Raw genomic sequence first — 22,037 nt, forward strand, 5'->3', positions numbered from 1 at the left:
TTCGCAACAGTTAATTTACCTAAGCTACCCTACCAACTACCAACCTTGTTTTTTTTCGGAAAGGCAATCTTACCTATTACGCCCCCCTGGTTGGGAAGTTCTGTTTTAGACAATATCACGCTTATACCCTTACTACCCTTCCTTAGAATTGAAATCTGTTGCAGGTACCTACTATAAATAAATATGTATTAAATGCGCTACCACAAAAAGTTCAATTCAAGTATGCTTAAGTGGAGACTACCTACTGATCAGTTTGAAGTAGGTGCCGCCCATCTCAAATAGGTAGCAGGCAGGTCTACTTCTGCTGGCTCGTACTGACGCACCGATTTTAAACAAATCGGTAAGCAAAAGCGCACAATAGACTAGTCCAGTTGCAAACTTGACATTTTTTAAAGATTTTTATCAATGGTATAAAATATTTAATATAAAAGAAAAACGGTCTTTGAGACCCCTAGCCTATGAGGTCTAGCTATTGCCAATAATTTCTTGTACAAACCCTCAAAACTTCTTCAGCGATTATTAGTCACTGTATACGATTTGACTAAAAGATCTCAGAAAAAAAAAGACATTTCTAATTTGCAAATGAATGCACGTAGATACGGTCGTGAATAGAGTGTCTGTTGCAGGTCGGGGATCAGTTACTGTTATTGTGTCCGCGGTGTGCGCGATTGTATCGCGCTAGACGTCTCGTGTGTGCCGCAGTGCGGCGGGCTGCGTCATGCGCCGCCGGGTTCCGCCACGGTTACCCTACATTTTAGCAAGGCTTATTAAGTTTAGTAGAACTTGCAGAAAGAGCATAGGTAATCTAGCCCCATTTATAATAGCCATTGTTAATGTTTTGCGCCGCTGAGTTCTTCTAAAGTTTTAGCTATTTAGATTCCACTTTAGTTGTTCGAAAAATATATATCCTCCCAAATCCGACGTACAGTCAACAACAAACATTTGAGCTATTTAGATGCTCAAAAATATCTGCAAGCCTTACGCGAGTGACAAGTCAGTTCCAATAAATATAGGTTCACCTAGAAAGCATCGACATTTATGATGGTAACTGTACAAGATTTAAAAATAAAATTACCTGAAAAAGAATCACCAGAACATGCGGTAAAAAAATTAATACTCTGAATTAAAAGATTTTTTCACTTCTCATGCTTGTAACGTTCGTATTTATGCTAGATCTAGGCGACATAAAATGACTTTTTATGCTCTTGTGCATAAAGTAAAATCTTCGTCTAAGACCAAGGCAATCAGGTGTAAACAGCCACAAACAAAGAAGTTTCTATATATTTTTATTAATAATTTTTCAATTTATGTAAAACTAAAAATCAACCAAATCAATCAAAATAGATTAATAACATTAAAAATTTATATAATATAGTAATGCATGAACAATAAAAGGCAAATAAAAGGTAAGTAAGTGAACAAATTGTTTCCACTGTTATTTCATTTCCTCGCCATCGAAGGGAAAAGCAGAGTGTAGAACTCGAGCATTAAACCCATTTTTCCCTCGACTTTTCTATCGATTCTCGCCGTACTGGCTCGGGTGACTATATGAACGCCTCAGGTAAAATGGCTCGTTTTATGCTCTTGTTGTACAATCTACTATTCTTTACAAAGGAGAAAATCATCAGCCAGTTCTGTAAGAAGACAAGTAGTTTTGACGTGGCCGTAGTTGCTATTAACTCTAGCTAAACTCCCTTCCTACATTAGAGGTATTTTCAACGGCACAAACTGGCTACTCGACCACTTAAACACTCAAGATATTGATTATATTTAATACACTTCAGAATATCCTTGATATTATTTATTTTAATTGCTTTAAAACGTATATGTAAGGTTGGTGCGGATGGCAAAACAGAACTTTTATACATATAATACTTTGTCGTCCGTCAGCCTGTCAGTCCGACGAAGTCGGTGTCGTAAAGTTAATAAATAATAATTCTTTGAGTTAAGCGTAATTTATATCATCACAAATAATATTAAAACCTAAGACAGGTTTTATGCCATTGGATTTGATTTTGAACCATTAAACAGCAAGGACCCGTAAAGTGTCTTGAGCTGTCTACACGCTCTGTCCATCAACGCCAACTAATAGTTCTTGTTTACATATTTTTGCATCTATATGTGAATATTTATTTTTTAGCTTAATATTGTAAACATGTTAATGTAACAGTTGATGTATATAAATGACTGTACGTGTAGTATACATATTTATGAGTTCTTCACACATTTGTGTGTACCTACATATAAATGAGCATGATTCCAATTTTGTGCAGTTTAAAATGGTTACTTGTTTTTATTAACAATACTTGTATACATATCTTTACACTTGACTGTTCATGCCTACCGGTACTGCACATACAGTCCGCTTGAATAAATGTTTTTTTTATTATTTTAGTTGCTAATAAAGATTCATACCGAGCACACGTTGTCTTAGTTAAAATCCCAACAAGCAAAAAGCAGCCCTATCACTTCAACAGTAGAAATCATTAAAATCTGAGGTAATTAAAATACAGTTTATAATAATTACAATCATTTTTACAAATTAATTACTTAGTTTTTAACCGACGATTTATGTTTTAATTTTTTGCTCGTATCACACCCGGTATTATACAAACACAACAAACAAAATCGGTCAAGCGTTATCTCTACTTATGTACCTATCAATCTATCTATATGTAGCTATAGGCTGAGCTATAGCCTATAGCTCACCTTGTTACATACCTGTCTGTCTGTGGCTGTACTTTTTACTAAGATTTTATGCTGTATATAATATTTTGCCCTTAACTGTACGGAAACGTGCGCGAGTGAGAGCCAGCAATGTACAGCAAAGTAAATTGACAAGTACGTGTAAATGACAGCGGACAGATGCTTTGATTACCTATTACTTGGTCATCGTTCCTCCACCATTACCTCTCATATTTCGTTTTCTAGAATTTTTTTACCGTACAACGGCAAAAACTACTAGACACTGGCAAAATTGTCCTCTGATGGACAGAGCCATATTTTTTTAAAGAAACAACAACAACAACAACCTATTACTTGTCAATTTACTTTGCTGGCATTATAATTAATTTTGTTACAAAAAGAACAAAGTTTGTATTTTGGTTTATTAATTAAATTGAGATCATGGTTAAGTTACAGAAATACGTTATTTTAACCTCCCTTAAAAAAAGCTTGGCTGCCGGTAACACACTGAACCTATATCAATATAAAAGCTTGAGGCACTAGGTAATATTGCATACTACTAATCCTGAATCACATATAGTGTACAGTAGGTACATAGGCGCCTCAAGCTTTTATAATGATATATATGTATAATGTACCTACATTTTGAAAGTACATCCAAATTTATTTTTTTAGCTCGACATGTTTCGGGCTATTTCGTAGCCCTTCTTCTCTGGAGCACGCGACTCGGTGGCTGCCGCACTACGCGCCACCGCTCTGCTCGCGCGACTCACATGTCGAGCTAAACTCGGTTTAAGACGTGAGTTATCCGTTACAATATCGTTTACATCCATATTATAATCGTATCATATAAGTAGGATCACTTTAGGACTCTCGATCTCTGGCCCCATCTTCTATGTCTCGCTCATGGCAAAACGTGTACCCATCTAATGAGAGGATCCTACAACTATGTGGCTCTCGGGTATAATTATCTGTAGCGTTGGTAGCGTTACACAGAAAGTTTAAAGTTAACTGTAACTAAGCCTTAGAGCAATCAAATATCACTACATCTTTATTAGCTACTACACATGACACCAAGGTTATTCGACATTAGGGTCTTCCCACATCTATCGACACGGAGTCGTCTTAAGCCGACCAAAAACCGCTTTATATCCACGCAATAACAACAAAAAAAAACGTCTCCCGTCGGTAAACGTCGTTTCGCGTCGGCCGAGCCGATCGACGTCTTTTACGCTCTTATTGCGTGGATATACCCACTCGCTGCGAAACCCTCAAAGGCTCCGTCCAGTCAAAGTCCGGCAAAGTGACTCATGTTGTAGGCCCGACGGTGTACAACAAGTTGCCCGAGTCAATTACTTCGGCTCCGTCGTTAGACATTTTTAAAAAAAGACTGAAAAACTGGCTTGTCGAGCACACATTCTACACTTTTGATGAGTTCCTTAAATTTCAGCCAATGGCTATTATTTACTGAAATTATTTAATTAATTAGTTCTTAGAATATATTAGAATAATTTAACAAAATGACATGTAATAATGATATTACCAATAAAAGAGTATGAGTATGAGTATAAAGCGTCTAAAGCGACATGGAGAGTTTTTAGGGTTCCGTAGCCAAATGGGGAAAAACGGAACCCTTATGGATTCGTCATGTCTGTCTGTCTGTCTGTCCGTCCGTATGTCACAGACCTTTTTTTCCGAAACTATAAGAACTATACTGTTGAAACTTGGTAAGTAGATGTATTCTGCGAATCGCATTAAGATTTTCACACAAAAATAGAAAAAAAAACAATAAATTTTGGGGGTTCCCCATACTTAGAACTGAAACTCAAACATTTTTTTTCATCAAACCCATACGTGCGGTATGGATAGGTCTTCAAAAATGATATTGAGATTTATAATATTTTTTTTCTCTAAACTGACGAAAAGCACTGCGCGAAAGACACATCCAAAGTGGTAAAATGAGTGTGTGTGAAAAATCATCCCCACTTTACGTCAATGGAAGGTACTCTAAAAAAAAATTTGTTGAATTTTTTATTTTACCATTATGTTCGCATAGTTTACATATATATTCATGCTAAATTACAGCTTTCTAGCATTGATAGTCCCTGAGTAAAGTTGCGGACGGACAGACAGACAGACAGACAGACAAACAGACATGGCGAAACTATAAGGGTTCCGTTTTGCCATTTTGCCTATGGAACCCTAAAAATGAAAGAGTTTTCTTTCCCTTCAAATTACGACAGTCCGGTCGGTTACAGGTTGTTTCCATAGTCCAGAATAAAAAAACATTAAAAATGAATTTATGTGTCTTTTACTCGATCGTTTTGACAGGTGACACACTTTACCGGGCCGGATAATACTGACATGGAAATAACGACCCTGTTTTTCATATACACACCCATAGAAACTTATGTCAGTTTACGGGTCGGTTACTCTGTCGTAATTTGACGGTAAAGAAAACTCTTGTATTTTTTTTTTTAAATTAATTGATGCTACTTTAAAATCTGATATTTTTTATATCAATAAGAATAACCTTTCTAATTAACAGAATTAGAAAGGTTATTCCTATTGATATAAAAAGTTTCAAGCGTTTCTAGATTTTTCAGATATTTCCCCATTCCACGTCGATGGGTTTAGGGAGACCCTTAGGATTTTGCATGTGGGATACTAGATGTGGCGGCATGGCCGGTACACTTATAGTGATAGGTGTATATTTTGTAATTCACTAACAAACTTCAAAAAGGAGATTGACTACTTTTTTATAGGAGTTGGACCAAGTGCTGCCCAGACTTATCACACAGTGCGTTATGCTCCTTGGGCTAATTACACACTGTATACACTACACTGTATACTAAAGTGCTTTAAGATCTGTCCCAGGAGTCATGAAAAAAAGCGTCTTGATGAGAACTAAAACGTTTATTTGTTACGTTAAAAGTATTAACAGTAAGTACTAAACATCGGTCATCTCCTTTACTTTCTAATTTTTGTAACTAAGTAGAACGGAATAGAAAAAATCGAAAATCCAGGTTCGATTCCTGGCTCGTGCCTTGCTCCCAATATTTCTTTTCTGTTTTTTATTAATGTGCTAGAATAGAATTAAGATATTTTGTACTATGTACAGTCAGCGTCATATAGTACGTAGCAGTCAAGATCACCATATACTTGGAAACATACAAAATAGTCATTACCAGTGACTCAGTCAAAGCGGTCAAATTGTTCGAGACATCCATCGTGCACAAATATACCGGAGCACGCACGTCGCCAAATACTTTATAACATTCAAGCCGACATTAGTACCGTAGCAGCCAAAATATCCAAAAGTATGGGACACCACAGGAAAATTGACTTTATTACATACCGTGTAAGGTCCAATGATCCAGTTAGCTAGTCCTCTTTAATACAGTCAGGGTCATATAGTACGTAGCAGTCAAGATCACCAAATACTTGTAAACATCCAAATAGTCATTAACATTGACCCAATCAAAGCGATCAAATTGCTCATCCATCGTGTACAAATAAATCGGAGCACGCTCATCACCACTGGTAGCATAGCAGCCATAATATCCAAAAGACACACTAGAAAACTGAGTTTTATTTAAAAGGTTTAAGGTTTAATCTCGAGTTGAGTGCGAAATAAATTAACACGTCATAAGCATAAGATTCGACTTTTTGGTTCTTGACAATCACCGAAAAGAGTACCAACTTGTCAGTGATCGTTCCGTCTCTTTCATTTGGGGCCTGACACGGCTTTTTTCACATTTTTATTTACATTGTCAGAATTCCGGATTAACGGGTTTCCTTTTAAATAATAACATGTGCATTTTGCACCAAGTTGGCACCAAGAGACTGAAAATGGAACACCGTTTACATTGTATTAATGAGGACTAGCTAACTGGATCATTTGTGGTGTCCCATACTTTTGGATACTTTGGCTGCTACACGGTACTAATGTCGGCTTGAATGTTATAAAATGTTTGGCAACGTGCGTGCTCCGGTATATTTGTACAAGATGGATGTCTCGAACAATTTGACCGCTTTGACTGAGTAACTGGTAATGACTATTTTGTATATTTCCAAGTATTTGGTGATCTAGACTGCTACGTACTATATGACGCTGACTGTACCTACGTAACTCGTGCATGTTTTTTTCGGATATGAAATTTCATGTGCTCGTATAGTGGATTCCCAACTAGGCTAAACCTGTATTGAGGATCCCAGAACTCATCATTAATTGATGACATGGAACTGAGTGAAAAAGAAAGATCCAATTTACTACGCGTGGTAATGAAATATTTTATTATTAAGTCTAGGTGTTGCCTGCAGATTGGCCCCTGTTCCAGTCTTTTTCTTTAAACTTTGTTCCGCACAAACCTTGTTCTGACAATAACGAAAAATTAGGTATCTAATTAGGTGCCGTCGTTTGGAAGTTATGCGCGTACAATACATTACGGCAATTCATTTTTACTTATATAGATATGTATGTTTTTATAGTTAAGTTCATAAACTTAACTATAAACATATACATCGAGTGGGGTATCGTTGTTTTCTTAGTAATAATAATAATAATAAATCCATTTATTTCGGGCAACTTGGACCATACAATAATTATCTTCGAAGCGCAAGAAAAAAGCGCACGTAATAGCGCGTGGAGTACCTAATTTATAGGTACCATTTCAAAAAATATTAGAAGGGAAATAAAAGTGAATCCACCAATGTCAGATTTTTTTACCAACATTTTGTTTCCAGGACAATTTTATTTCCTATTAAACATGTTTGGTGAGTTAAAATATTACGTATATTTTACTAACAATTATCTAGATATTGATAAAATAGATTTTTGTTTGAAGTCCCTTTATTTTTTATGTTAGTTTAATATGATCCCATGGACTTAATATGCTTAGAAGTAGGGCTCTGCTAACACATTTATTTATATATCCGGGGACTTCATGAAATTTAGCGTTGCGTTTTTGGTTATTTGCCTAGTAAGTTCTGACTGGAACTTTGGAAAGTGACATATCCTAGCTCTTAAAAATCCAAAATATAGCTTTCTGTTGCCCTTTGGCAAATAGAAAGCTTGTACTGAGTTTCAGGTCAAGATGTAAAGATAGCATACTATGACAACTAGATCAGCCCACTGTACCACAAAAGTTAAAAGTGCTACAATTCTACAGTTACGGTTATTTTTTTTAGATGAGAAACTTAACAAGGGGCCAGGTTTAAGCAACAGAAGAAAATTGGCTTTCTTTAGTGTTTTTACGAACTAAGCAGTAGTCCACGCATTTTCGAGAAGCCCATCGATTCCTCTAGACTGCCTGTTATCGAATTAGGTTATCTGGCCTCAGTAAATGTTCTCGTTGACAAACTGGTGTCTTGACCTTCAACCGTAATATGAATAAATAAAAACCAACAATCACAAAACTAATACAGAAATGCGGTACCTCGAGCCTCGACATAAGAAAATTATCATTTGAAAGTGTATCATTTATAAGACAATAGAATGACTCTATTGAACACCACAATAATAAGCTATCCAAAAAATAAGCAGGTAGGTAAAATAAGGTGTGGAGAGAAAATTATAAGAAAAAGATTTTAATAAAAAATCCATTCTTATTCTAATTATTTCTCTTATGATGAATATGATGACCTCCATGTCGTGTCCGACACAGGCAATGATGAATAAATACGATGATGTGTAAATATTTCACAGATAGTAAAAATAAAAGGCCTCTTCATGTTATTTAGACAGAAGTTAGTGTAAAACATGATGATCGCCACCCAAAAAACTTATACTAGTTATCATATGAAAAAAGAAAAAAAAAGACCAAATAAAAAATCATTTTTTATGTGGTTGTGAAGTAGTGACACGTCTAGATTTTTTTCTCGTAATAGAGCATTACTACTACTTGCGTAAATATCAAATTTTTCCAGACGGTAGGTAATTCCTATCAAAAATCAGCAATATGTGTATTCAAACCTTATTTTTCATTGTCGTATGTGTACAAACTCCTCTATTGTTATTGAGTTTTCTAATCCGATTATCGTATTTGTGAGTAAAATGCTAATGACAACTTATAACAACAACAGTTTGTATACGATACTGAAAAATACCGATTGAATACAGAACTTGGTCACACATATTGCTGATTTTTGATAGGAAGTATCACCTGGAAATTTTTGATATTTAGGCAAGTAGTAGGCCAATATATGTATGGTCAGTTCCGAGAAGAAAATCTAGAGGTGACACTACTACACAACCACATAAAAAAATACTTTTTTATTTGGTATTTTTTTTCTTTTTTTTATGATAACTATACCTACCTGGTTTGGATAGGTATTCAACAACGTCAATTGCTGTCTTAAATGTGGAAATTCTGCCGTTAAACCATCTAAACATTTACATTTCTGTATTAAAATACAATAGTCTAGTTTGTATTACAATGCTTTGTAAGTAAAATGTTTAATATTTTTGAATGTACCAAATCTGGCAGCTGAAGTTTGTTTACATTTAGTCAAATACCTATCCAAACCAAGCATAGTATATTAGTTTTTTGGGTGGCGATGCAAATCTATACAAAGAACATCATTACAAAATTTGAAGCAAATCGCTTGAATATATCCCGAAAAAAAAATACATTAAAAGAAATCTTACAAAAATCATAAGTCAAAAACAAGTAGGATGTTCATACTCAGCACAAATATTCTTCACTATAAGAGGTACTCACAAAAAAAAACCAAGCCCATTTGAAGTAAGGGCCGACTTACTATGAAAACCCGACTATGGCCTTTGCCCGTCATTAATTTAACGTTGTAAGATAAACTATTATCAATTATTACAATTACCACAAACAAACCACCAATCTATTGGACCAAATCATTGTAACGAGCTTTCACAATTTCAAAATCATTTCCACTGGACGTACAGTAGCTACAGGAATTCTAGCAGGAGCGATGGGTATTTATAAGCTCTCTTCTGTATAGAATCAAGTGATAGACAAATGTGGGCATTGAGATGTATTTTCGGATAAAACGCGAGATATTGTGAGTGTCTGTGTCGAAATGTTAAGGTCCCAGTAAAACAAGAAAATCGATTGCCAATAATTTGAAAAAGTAGGTAAGTAGTGCGGACAAACGAACGAGATGCTCTAGACTTCAGTGCTCGTGACTACGACCGCTACGGTCGAAACGTCCAGGTAATTTAAGCAACTATTAATAATAGTACTGATTAAGTCCCAAAAGATAATAGACGAGAAAGAAATGCGAAAGTTTATAACTGCAGTATTTTGTCCAAAAAAATTATAAAGGTCCCGCAAGACGCAGACTAAGTTGCGGGCAAAGATATACAGTAAGAACTACGCACCTTCCCAACTTAGTTATCTATCTATGTATCGTATGTATCTTGGCACTCTCTCATTTCAGAGACATCGCTTTTGTGCCATTTAAATAACAACGCAATTGTATAGGTAAAAGCAAATTGTTTCTCATTATCTGGCCGCAATTGTATAACGTTGTTGTCCCACAGACTCGTTTGTTTCCATTATACTTACTTGTAGGCAGGTCTGTAGTGAATGGAGAGGTAGACAATAGAGCATATTGGACAAATTGTTGTAGTCGGGCTTGACATTTTGCAATTATGGATATAAAATTAGCTGACATTTCAATTCAAGTTTATTGTTTGTGAGTGTTTAAGTACCTACCTACTTCCAAGTTAGTTGTGTATTTGCACAGACTTACTAGTTGCGATTCAAATTGTTTTCTCATATAGTATTAAAGTTATTTGAAACTAAATTTAATTAGGGTCGGGTCGAAAACAGTGACTAGGATTTTTTCAGACCCTCAAATTATGACGTAAATGTAGTGCTAGCAAGCTGCAATTCAAACCCAACATGCTTTAATTATTCAATTGTCACCCTGCATTCTCTGTTTTTCGATAAAGGTAACTAAATTTTTTGCTTTTCAATAAAACTAAGCAGTAACAATGTAACAATTTACTAAATGTTGATATTTTAGAAAAAAAAACCGGCCAAGAGCGTGGCGGACACGTCCGAAATACCCGAGGGTACCGTACCCATTACGAAAAAATTAAGTAATATTTTTCTAAGGATTTCATATTGTGTACGGAATATTAGGTACATTTTATACTTTAGGCTGCTAATAATTCTCAAGAAAAGTTAACTGTTATAGTTTTGCTTGTAAGATATAGTTAGGTACTACCATCCTAAATTTTTTCAAATTTTTCCACCCTCCGGTTTAGATGTTAGAGGGGGGGACGTTCGATTTTAATGAAAATTTGCACTTTAAAGTTGAATATTTTGCAAACATATCACTGAATAGAAAAATCGTTTTAGCAACCCCCTAATGGTTTTAAAGGCCTATCCAACGATACCCTACACTATAAGGTTGTATGTGAAAAAACAAGTTAGTAACTTTAATTTTTGTTTACCACTTTAAAGTTATCCTGTAGATAATGTATAGACGACTTTATGTGCTTTGTCATTTTATCATAACATTGTCCACGTATATACAGGTAAAAAAACATTTTTATAATTAAAACACGTTTATTTAAAATAATCAGCTGTACCAAACAATTTATCATATGTGTAAAGTAAGTTGTATTTATATCCGGAATTACGCAATGAACTTCAGGGGCGATACACCGGTTTTTTTTTTCTTTATTGGGAAACAAACGGCCAAAAACAGTTCCCACTAATAGGTTTAAGAGATAAGTTCAGAAAGGAGAGATTAACTAGATATAAAATTAAAGTTAAAGATGTAAATATAAAGATATTAAGAATATATGCAACGGTATTACACAACTCATATTGATAGAGAGATAAATAGGAATCACACTACTAAAACAATTCAATGCCACTGCATAACGACTACAGTCATTAGAAAATGAAGAAAAAAAATATATAATTATTATTACTACTCAATTCCGTTAATATCATTAATTGTAGAAACAAATTTGCTCAGATGCATAATACAAATCAACATGTGAATATTTCCTGTTGTAGGTTAGTCACACTCTATTGAGAAATGTATTTTTAAAATATTTTGAGCGATAGAAAGGAACAGCAAACAAGTGGTTAGATCGAGCTTGGAAGGTAGGACATCTAAAGGAGATTAGACTTAAAAGATATTGCGATTCAATTGAGTGGTTTAACAATTTAAATAAAAACGTTTGATCCTTCCTTTCCCTTCGCAACTGCAGACTCACAAGAACATCACAGTTAAAAACTTATACTTAAATTTCAACCAGTTCTTTAATTTATTTGGTTGTATGCGCTCAATAGTTTAGATGTGCACAAAATAATGAGGACTCTAAAGTACAGACGCGTATTCCAGATGCTATCTAAGGAATGCATGTATAATAAGATTAGAGTCCGTGGATCCTTAAAATCTTTACTCTGCCTGAAGACATAGCCAAGCATTCTGTAAGCTTTTGACGCAATTTTGTCAACATGTAAAGTTAGTTGTGTATTAGTTTATATTAGGTTGCCTGGAAGAGATGGCTCTTAAGTGATAAGGCCGCCTATTGCTTATCTTGTAAGTTTGTCTCTGTGTACCTGTTTTCTGTATCGCTTACTATTTCTGGTGTACAATAAAGAGTCATTGTATTGTACTGTATTGTAATATTAGCAAGAGTTTGAACCCTAACTGTTTTGGTCAAATGTTTTTTTTTTGTCTATTTACTGTTTACTTACCACCGGCACCACTCCGATCAATCTATTTTTAAAACACTAAGACATTTAGGGTTCAAACAATAATATCCTAACAGAGATCCGCTTACAGTAGGTGTAAGCACCGATCGTTATGTAGATGTTTCTATGGGAAATGGATCTTTTGAAACAACCAGCGGTTTTGAGAAGTAGATATTCTTTGAAACAGATATATCTTGAAAACTATGTTTGAGAATAAAAAACAAATTTAATTAAGTAGAGTTTTTTTCAGGGGGGGGGGGTTCTGGCCTAAGTTATAGAACTGAATCGGTGGCTCAACATCCTGGGGTGGGCACCCCCCCCCTCTATATATGCATAACACTTATTTTGACACCTGGACGTAACTGTTTGTAGAAGAAATTAATGGAATTTTTAATCTATCTCATTCCTACCCGTAGTCATTTAAATTACTACGGCGACAATTGTTGCCCCAATCAGTCAGCGGGCAAGGACTTGTCTACATATACTAGCCCATTCCAAGCTGCTGTGTAGTGTTTATCTGGAGATGCGCTATAGTAGCTATAGATATTTGGAAATTTGACTGGCACCTCAATAAATTTTTTAAAACTATATTGATACTTATGCAACTACAACTACACAATGATTAAAACTATAATGATACTTAGGGGCTGTTTCACCATCCATTGATTAGTGTTAGCTGACGGTTAAATGTGATGCCGTCTCTATTTGTTTTGTTCGAATAGACGGAGATGGTATCACATTTAACCGTCAGTTAACACTTATCAATGGATGGTGAAACAGCCCCTTAGAGTATTGTTCTCATACCTACGAGTAAATTGATAGTTACGGTATGTCGATCTGGTAACCTGCTCTCGAAGGTCAAGTTGGTACGACCTCCAATATCAAGGTCTTGAACAACCACGACATAATTTAACCGTATAATATAAGCCACCTGCAGCTGAAGTAATTACCTGCGATTGCATAATTTCTTTAACCGATCAATACGTCCCACACATCACCTGTCAACAAATGAGTGGATTCACATGTATGCGTTCGATCCCTAGCAAAGACTAATTTAGAAATATTGCGCGATTCCTACTGGATATTATAAATGTGAAAGTAACTCTGTTTGTCTGTCTATCTATTGCATCTTCACGGTTGACTTCACGCTGGCCTGATTTCGACGATATTTAGTATGGAGTTAGTTTGAGACCCTGGGAAAGACAGGATAGTTTTATCCCGAAAAAATGCATAGTTCCTGCGAGATAGCGAGAAACGGATTCTTCACAGACGGAGTTGCAGGTAACAGATAGTATTAAATAATATTCAATACTATGGGGCAATTTCAATCGAATGACTTAATTTTATATTCGGCAATTGGGGTAAATACCATGGGCACTTGACCACGTATATTATTAATGTGTCTTAAGTACTACCTACTAGGGTAAAAACGTTAATATATATCACACTAGCTGTTGCCCGCGACTTCGTCTGCTAACAATTCGATTATCGCGAGCTCGCAGGAGCTAAAAAAATTTCCGAGATATAGTTTTTATCAAGTCCTTTTGTTCAAGGTCTCAAAGTGTCTCCATACCAAATTTCTTCACGTCCGGTTGAGTACTTTAAGAGTGAAAGCGTAACAAATATGTAAACAAACATACTGACATTTACAACATTAGTAAGAATAGATATCAGGTGCTGTGTACGTTCAAATTTTAAAAAGTTTTGGAACTTTTAACAATCAGGGTCACGAACCAATCTGAGCATACCTACCATAGGTTATCCAATCTCCAAAATATTTATTGATTTAAATATTTTTTGGATTTTATTGTTTTTTTTTTCAGAATAAAGCGTTGAACAATCCAACATAATGTTTACTATCAATGGTTATCGATCATCATTCTGTGAGAATAAAGAAAAAGCTTCAGAGACTATCACTTACAGCAGGGTACAAGGTCGAGGCTTTCAGGACAATTACAACGGAATGTGAGCGCGCGCTCGCACTGGCGGGCGGCGGGCGGCGGGCGGCGGGCGTGAGACACGCATTGCCTGCCACCATTACCCCAGTTACGCCGCCGCCTCGCTGCCGCCTCTCGTCAACAACGTGCTAGCATACTGCTCTTGCACTTCTCTCTTACTCTTCTCGTTTCTCGCGCTCACATCTCGCTTAACAACCCACTCGACCCAAATATTATTCATCACATCGCTACATATTACGATAATAACACCTTGTTTACATATTAAATAGATACAGGCGATAGATACTTCGTGAAGATCTATATTTTAGATATATGTATATAGGAACAAATTGCCTCGCTACTCCGCAAACCAAAACCTGTTTATTTATTACGTAAGGAGCCAGTGGAGGGTTAGCGCCTGTTAAGAGTCTTATTGTTCCTTAACAATTTCTATTTCCATTTTCGTTCTATGAAATAGGGCCGAGGTTGAGCACGGTAATAAATTGCCTTACGTAATAAATTAACAATCATAAGTAAAATAATATATTAGTTAGTTATACACAAATACAGCTACTACTAATACAAATTAATTATATGTAGATTACTAATCATATTTTAAAATAATTAATAATAATTTCGCATAGTAATCTCAGCATCATTCAGTTATATATATTACAAAGGAGTTTTATATTTTGCTTCACCTTGTTCCAAAGACTTTAAACGCTTTCGTGTAAAAGATAAGCACTAGTGTAAGAACTAATTGATGAAAGCTTTGAAATAATGAACTAGGTGTACGCCATCCGGGAGCACTGCTCCAATCAGGAAAGCTTGTCTTTTTATTTCGATATTTATCCTCAAACTGGTGTTATCAAACAAAGATTATTACTTTAATATTTTGGGCGCTAATCACCAATTAGTTCCTAGCCTTCGATCAGGTCCGAAAAACCAGGGCATCGAGGAAAGTTGGTCAAGAAAAATAGGATCGCATCGCTTTCAAATTTGAAAAAAGCACCAACCTTATATTGATGTCTCGTTCTCTCGAATTGAAGGTCGGAGTGTCAGAGTTAGTAGTAAGGACCGAAGGAGACGCGCGGCCGTGGGCGGCTGCAGCGGGCGGCGGCGGGCTCAGACTGGCTGGGCCCGGCCGGAGCCCCGCCGCCCGCGCCGCGCCCCGCGCCGCGTCCCGCCGGATAAACAACGTGCATTGTGGACCCTCCACTCGCTCCGCACTCCGCACACAAGCTTCCATCGACATCCAGCATTTAACCGAGCATTGCATTTCATCTGAAGCAACACCACAACGGACACTCATTTCATTTTAGGAATGTACAAGTATACATAGGTGCAACTGATTAGATTTTGTCTCCCACGTTTATATTGTTTTATACCTGCCGTCACGGCTCATAGCAGCAAAACCTGTGCGTCTCTAGCTCGGATTGCGACAGCCAGAAACGCGATCTACTATTTATGATTATGTTATCCTACTTCCTACTAGAGCAGGATCGTGGGTTCACACACCTCTCAGTGGCCCTCGTGGAAACTATGGCCCAAGCCCTCTCCTTCTGAGAGGAAGCCTGTGCCCAGCAGTGGAACATAATGTAGCCTGGGAAGATTTCCTACTAATATTATACCGGGTGGGCCCTGTAACAGGAGCAAAAAATTAAAACACAGGTTATGCAAATGGAACTACTTTTTAGATCTGCAACTTTCAAAAATTAAGTAATTTTATCATTAAGTTTATATACCAAACAAATTAAATGGTATTTTCAATGTACGGCATCCAGTCTAAATGACATCGCCTGTCACGTAACAAAATGACGGATTTCGCAATAAATTGCATGTCCAATTGAACTTTAACCCTTTGACCGCCACGGTCAGCAAAACACGACAACTGAAAATCGTGCCACAAGCGCCATGTCGGCATTACGTGGCGCCTATGGAGCGATTTTCCGATTTTTTTTTGTCGTCTGTGGCCGACCGTGGCGTTCAAAAGGTCATCATAATACAAGTTATTTTCAAAAGTTGTAGGTAGAACTAAATTCTCTCTCTCAACTCAAGACGAAGAGTGGAAGCTGTGGTATAATTTTTTGCTCCTGGTACAGGGCCCACCTTGATTATTATTATGAGAAAGTTCGTGATTATACGAGTGCGCGTTGTGTGTTTTTGTTACACTCTCACGCTAAAACGGCTGGACGGATTTGGATACAAACGCAGAAAGCTATATTTCTAGAATATTATATAGGTAACTTTTTTCCTGATATTCCCACGGGACCGGGACAAATATCGATAGGTACCTATGTACTAAACCGCTAAATTAAGAAACTAGCCGTAATAGCCCAGTGGTTTGATCCATGGCCTCTCAAGCAGAGGATCGTAGATATGAACTTCAACTTCTGTGCGAAATTAAATTTACGGTGAAAGAAAACATCGTAAGGAAACCTCCACATACTTATGAAGAAATTCAATGATGCGTGTGAAGTTCCCAATCCGCACTGGGCCCGCATGGTAACTACGGCCCAAGCCCTCTCCTTCAGGAGGGATCCCTAGACCCTGCAGTGGAATGGTGAAGCTTAAAACATACAATATGGCAACGATAATAAATCCGACGTGGTTTTTGTCCTCCTGGAATCCTGGAATTTCAATTGCCTGATGTAATGGTTGACAGGAGCGAAATTGCGGGTAAGCAAAGGATAGTGTATCTGTATTAATAGTTATACTTAAGGCTTTCTTCGGATGGATTTTAAGACTAAATCTTAATCAGCTTTGATAGAGCTTACTAGAGGTATGATCCCTGTGGCACTTACAATAATAGCTCTTGAATATCACATCACTCGATGGCAAAAGTCGATAACTTTTTTTACAAAGGTTTAAATATTTACGACACAGGGATTTTTGTAAAAGGACTCTACTATAATCTTATCCAATTCACGAATTTTTTTTTCAGCTCGACAAAATACGGTATTTGACAACTCCTGATTTGGCCATATCTTAATATTATTATGAAAATATAGATAAACAGATAGTGTTTATCGAAGAGAAAATTGAAATCGGTTGAAAATTGGATTTATAGTGTTTTTTTGAAAAATCTATACAACTGTCTCTTTCTCAAACGCTTTTCTCTATGCAGCAAGTATGTCTTTCTCTGTCTAATCTTGAATTTCAAACCTTTATAACTTTGTTATTTGTAAAGGTAGCTTAAAATTGTTTTTCTATTCGATAACAGGCATTGTGTAGTTTTAATTTATAAAACATATACAAAATAGTCAAATACCGTATTACTTAAAGTACTAGTCGCTGGCAGTCCAATAGGATAGAACAAACCACAAAACATATGATGTACAATCAATACAATCATCTGCATTAATACTCGTACCTGCCACAGCGGAGCGTGTTCAAATATGTCAAAAATGTGTGTGTTAGCGATCCCTTCAAATAGCGAACCTACTGTGTTAAAAATAAAGTTGTGTTAAATACTTGTGATGTATACATATCATTTAATAATATTGTAAATCTGATTTAAAAAAATATATACCTCGTTGAGTTTCTTGCCGGATTCTTCTCAGCAGAAGTTTTTCCGGAACGGTGGTAGATTTTTTTTGACATTCATAAGTGCTTGTTATAGCCTAAATTGAATAAAGATATTTTGACTTTGACTTTGACTTTGATGTGACACATCACATCGTAGGATCCCTAGAAATAGAGACGTATCAGATATTTACGCACGTTTTGTTGTGTCAGATATTGCTGGTGACTATACTGCACCGGTTATACGAAAAGTTGCGGTAGATATTTTGAGTGCTATGGCTTATCCGTTATCCGATATTATTGGTACCTAGCCACGGTAGACGTCCACATTAGGGCGAGTAGCAATGGAATTTTATAAATTGCGTTGAGCTCATCCCAAACAGTAGTTATTAGTATCGGAAGATAATCCAAAATTACGACCGAATGCTAAGTAGATATATGAAGTATCACTCACGTTTAAATCGGAAGTATTTTTGTCAACTAATAAGAAATTGGTAAATATATGCTGTCTCATTCCAGCTAACCGGATTGCTGAAGGGCCACCTCACGTGTCACAACGGGGATAGTGTAACCTAAAGGTGATAAAGTTGTAATTTTGCAACTCTAGTAATACGTTTACGGTCGTATTATACTCGGGAAAGCTTTGACCTCTAAAAGTTCGAAAGCAAAAAAGAGTATTAATTCAAACATTAGCGTAGACAAGATTGCGATAAGACCGGACTAAACACTCTTGATCACGAAACCTATTAAGTCGGAAAAGCTTTTTAGGGTTCCGTAGTCAACTAGGAACCCTTATAATTTCGCCATGTCTGTTCGTCTGTCTGTCTGTCCGTCCGCGGCTAAGCTCATAGACCGTTAGTACTAGAAAGCTGTAATTTGGCATGAATATACATATCAGTCACGCCGACAAAGTGGTACGTAAGATAAATAAATGAATTAAAAAATTTTTTAGGGTACCTCCCGTAGACGTAGTGGGGGTGATTTGTTTTTTCTCGGCTAACCCTATAGTGTGGGGTATCGTTGGATGGGTCTTTTAAAACCATTGCGGGATTGCTAAGATGATTTTTCTATTCAGGATCTGTTTGAGAAATATTCAACTTTAAAGTGCAGCCTAAGGTATAAAATGCCGCCAATAAAATGCAGCCAATAGCAGCCTAAGGTTTAAAATATACCTAAACTTGGAAGATATCGTACACAATACGAAATATTATTTGATTTTTTCGTAATGGCTACGGAACCCTATCCTGGGCGTGTCCGACACGCTCTTGGCCGGTTTTTTTGTATGAAACCTTTTCATTCTTAACCATTTTCTTTACTGATTTCGATTTTTGAAAATGCCTAAATACTTATTTAGTTGTACTTATTGTTATTATTACTTACTGTATGCCAAAAATTTAATACGAGTAATTTAGCAATCATAGTTACAGAAATAGGGTCACTCTGAATCGAGCACACATTTAAAACACATATCTGAATGATCTTTGAGTCACTTAACTTAAACTCAGATAAATTCAGGCTGCTAGCCTATATCCTATTTGTATTTATTATTTTAACAGATCAGAGGTTGTATTGCCTAACGTTTCTAACGATCGCGATGTAATGGTTATTGAGTGGAGACCGCGGATCGGCAAGCGCAGCGTGGGACGTCCACCAACGAGATGGACGGATGACCTGGTTAAAGTCGTGGGTTCACGGTTCCAACCGAGGAAACTGGAGGGCTATGGGGGAGGCCTATGTCCAGCAGTGGACGTCCTACGGATGATATGATGATGATAATGATAATGAATAAATGTCATGGGACACTTGACACCAATTGACCTAGTCCCAAACAAAGCAAAGCTTGTACTATGGATACTAGGCAACGGATAAACTAAACATACTGATATAGATAAATACATATTAAACAACCAAAACCCACAAACAAAAATTCGTATTCTTCATACAAATATCTGCCCCGGCCGAGAATCGAAAGGGGCCTTCAGCTTCGTAGTCAGGTTCTCTAACCACTTGGTCATCCGGTCGTTATATGGCCATAGCTCAGATCAGTCTCAGTAATGGTTGCCTTTTATATATACAGCAAAAATAAGATAATAGTAGCAAGTATTACTACATTACTGCAGAGGCCATGAAGTAAGGGATTGATGGACGAGTGTGGGGTCAGCAATCCCTGTTCTGGCCGAGGCTTGTATAGTGCTTTTCTCAAACAATGTGAGGAAATATTTCATCCATCTATCCATCCATCCATCCATTCTTCGCATCGCATCTCTTCGCATCGCATCGCATCGCATCGCATCGCTTCGCTTCGCATGACATCGTATCGCATCGCATCGCTTCGCATCGCATCGCTTCGCATCGCTTCGCATCGCTTCGCATCGCTTCGCATCGCTTCGCATCGCTTCGCATCGCTTCGCATCGCTTCGCATCGCTTCCAATCGCTTCGCATCGCTTCGCATCGCATCGCTTCGCATCGCATCGCTTCGCATCGCATCGCTTCGCTTCGCATCGCATCGCATCGCATCGCAGTATCGCAAATGCTTATAGAGTAGTGGTGGTTGGCTGTTCGTAATTTTTCCTTTGTCAGTTTAATGTTAGTAAGCAAAATTAAAAAGTTAGAGCAGCGGACAATAATGGATTTTCATACATACTTCATGGCCTAGGCCAAGAAGTTATGTAGGGAGGTGGTAGGGAGCCATAAATGAGAAACTTCAAGTCTCCATTTCGTGACATTAACGCATACATTTCCGAGCATGTTTGAGAAAAATATATTATATTAGAGTGGTGCCTCCTTGCAGAGGAAGGAGAGAAGTAGTGAATGTGGAAAAAACCTTCGAACAAGTCCGGCAACATCGTCAGATGCAGCCCCGGGCGGGGCGCGCTACGCAGGAGTCGAATTTATCCTTCAATTGGAGCGGTCAGGTAATGGTGCTCATGTATAATTCCGCAGTGCTCGTACGTCAGGACACGCAGCCTCCATTCTCCCCGACTACGGTAAGTGATAAAAGCGCTATCTGTTTATCAAATTTAGTGTACATACGCAAAATCAATATACCCAAAGGCATACGAGTATTGCCATTATTCAATAAGAACAACCATCGAATGGATGTTTCCAATTACGTTCTAGTTTACGAGACGAACTTTCTAGTTTTTGAAAATGTAGTTGTTAGTATAAATTTTAACACTTAAATATATGTAACATACTACGAGTATGTGTATGTATTGGCTTCCGGCACTAGATAATGATCGCATGTTTATGTTTATACATATGTTCCGCTTATACTTTTCCCCTTTAACTCCAGTACGAGTAGGCACATTGCACGCTGTAGCCCTGGCGTAGCCGTCGTAGATCGTAGCACTCCTACGAGTAGGCACATTGCACGCTGTAGCCCTGGCGTAGCCGTCGTAGATCGTAGCACTCCTACGAGTAGGCACATTGCACGCTGTAGCCCTGGCGTAGCCGTCGTCGCCCGTAGCACTCCTACGAGTAGGCACTTTGCACGCTGTAGCCCTGGCGTAGCCGTCGACGCCCGTAGCACTCCTACGAGTAGGCACTTTGCACGCTGTAGCCCTGGCGTAGCCGTCGACGCCCGTAGCACTCCTACGAGTAGGCACATTGCACGCTGTAGCCCTGGCGTAGCCGCCGTAGCTCGTAGCACTCCTACGAGTAGGCACATTGCACGCTGTAGCCCTGGCGTAGCCGTCGTAGCTCGTAGCACTCCTACGAGTAGGCACATTGCACGCTGTAGCCCTGGCGTAGCCGTCGTAGCTCGTAGCACTCCTACGAGTAGGCACATTGCACGCTGTAGCCCTGGCGTAGCCGTCGTAGCTCGTAGCAATCCTACGAGTAGGCACTTTGCACGCTGTAGCCCTGGCGTAGCCGTCGACGCCCGTAGCACTCCTACGAGTAGGCACTTTGCACGCTGTAGCCCTGGCGTAGCCGTCGACGCCCGTAGCACTCCTACGAGTAGGCACATTGCACGCTGTAGCCCTGGCGTAGCCGCCGTAGCTCGTAGCACTCCTACGAGTAGGCACATTGCACGCTGTAGCCCTGGCGTAGCCGCCGTAGCTCGTAGCACTCCTACGAGTAGGCACATTGCACGCTGTAGCCCTGGCGTAGCCGTCGACGCCCGTAGCACTCCTACGAGTAGGCACATTGCACGCTGTAGCCCTGGCGTAGCCGTCGTAGCTCGTA

General features: G+C 37.9%; 1 protein-coding gene across 3 annotated transcripts in view; it reads right to left on the minus strand.

Annotated features, from left to right (window-relative positions):
- The window catches only part of LOC141431071 (acetylcholinesterase-like), a 79,670-nt gene extending 64,222 nt beyond the window's left edge, over nucleotides 1-15,448 (minus strand). For all 3 annotated transcript variants that reach the window (XM_074092072.1, XM_074092051.1, XM_074092061.1), the window contains exon 1: nucleotides 15,340-15,448. The gene's annotated coding sequence lies outside the window, so the exon portion shown is untranslated. The remainder of the gene's footprint in view (nucleotides 1-15,339) is intronic.
- Between the last annotated feature and the right edge of the window lie 6,589 nt (nucleotides 15,449-22,037).

The sequence above is a fragment of the Choristoneura fumiferana genome, chromosome Z (assembly GCF_025370935.1).
Source record: "Choristoneura fumiferana chromosome Z, NRCan_CFum_1, whole genome shotgun sequence".
Taxonomy (NCBI): domain Eukaryota; kingdom Metazoa; phylum Arthropoda; class Insecta; order Lepidoptera; family Tortricidae; genus Choristoneura; species Choristoneura fumiferana.